Below are 1,586 nucleotides of genomic sequence, written 5' to 3' on the forward strand. Positions count from 1 at the left end.
ATCCTTCAGGAGGAGTTCTGGGGTGGTGCTGTAAGATAATTACGACACTGTTAACCATAAGGTTGGCAGGTCAAACCCACCAGCCACATCTTGGAAACCCTACCCAGGGTCACTTTGAGTTGAAACCGACTTCACAGCACAACAATGACAGCAACATCCCGCATGAAAATGATGAAAACCTTCTCAATAAAATTCTAGCCAACTGAATCCAACAGCATATAAAAACAATGCATCATGACCAAATGGATTCACCACAGGTATCGAAGGATGGTTCAATATTAGAAAACAACGAATGCAATTCACAACATAAATCAAGGGTGGGCAATGTCTGGCCTGTGGGCCTCATAAGGCCCCCAAAATCATTTGGTCTGTCCCTGCAAAGGCAACTGCAGGCAGGATTCAAAATTCAATAATCCAAGAGCTTTTTTCATAGCAACATAAATTTATATTGAGTGAATCACAATAATGCAGATTTTAAGGGACAATCAAGGAACGTCCATTACGGGATAGACAAGACACACATGAGTACATGAAAGGACAGACACGTATGCTTCTGGCCGGCTGCCTGTATTGCGGTGACTCAGAGGACAGTTAGTGCCAGGCAGGCTGGCAGTGTCCACATTGTGGACGTGCTAGCACACTGTGGCGAAATGATGATGAGATGAGATGTGATGAGATGATTCCCAGCGACTTGGATGACCCTGCCTGTGATGACTGACAATGATGTCGACACAGATATTAACTACAACACGAGCTTTATCCACACATCCCCAATCCACAATCATCACAAAAACTGAATCTCAGATGAAGATACAGGAAATTACAGTACACAGAAAAGACCTCAAGAGTGGATGATATAAACGTTGGACATGTTCCAAATCCAAGATGCAGGATTCAAACAGCAAGCAAAGCAAAATAATCGTGTTGCTGGCGACACACACACTGGATAGTTATTAAAACTTAAGTGGTGTGACATCCTACAAATGGTGACTACAGGGAAAAGAAAAGTTGCTGCAGAGTGTCGATCTTTGCAAGAGAAATGGACAAATGATTCTTTTTTGTTGTGGTTGGAGTCAAAGGCAAACCTGTGTGCCTGGTTTGAGGCGAGATGTTAGCAGTAATGAAAAATTACAATCTCGAGCATCATTATAGCTCAACACATGCTAAACTCGATGAAATGGGAGGCCAAACGAATCGGTATAAAATCAGCACTCTTCAGTGGAGTTTGAATCACAAAAAGTCACTTTCACTGAGCTTCCTTGCAATTGAGGTAGCGTTATACAGACCAGTTATGTAGTCAATGAGCTAATCTGAAAGAAGCTGAGGCCTCCAGTAGAGGGACAGTTTGTAAAAGAGTGCGTGGACCGTGCTACAGAGTTGTTAGCACCAAAGAAAAATACTTTCAAAGTTAGTTTGTCTCTAGGAATCATTTCAGATCGAATTACTGCTCTGCTAGCGTAGTGGTAACGAATTCGGTCTGCTAATCTCACGGTCAGCAGTTCGAAACTACCAGCTGTTCCGTGGGAGAAAGATGAGGCTTACTGCTTCCTTAAAGATTTACAGCCTTGGAAACCCTGTACAGGGTC

The sequence above is a fragment of the Chrysochloris asiatica genome, unplaced genomic scaffold (assembly GCF_000296735.1).
Source record: "Chrysochloris asiatica unplaced genomic scaffold, ChrAsi1.0 scaffold00495, whole genome shotgun sequence".
Classification (NCBI taxonomy): domain Eukaryota; kingdom Metazoa; phylum Chordata; class Mammalia; order Afrosoricida; family Chrysochloridae; genus Chrysochloris; species Chrysochloris asiatica.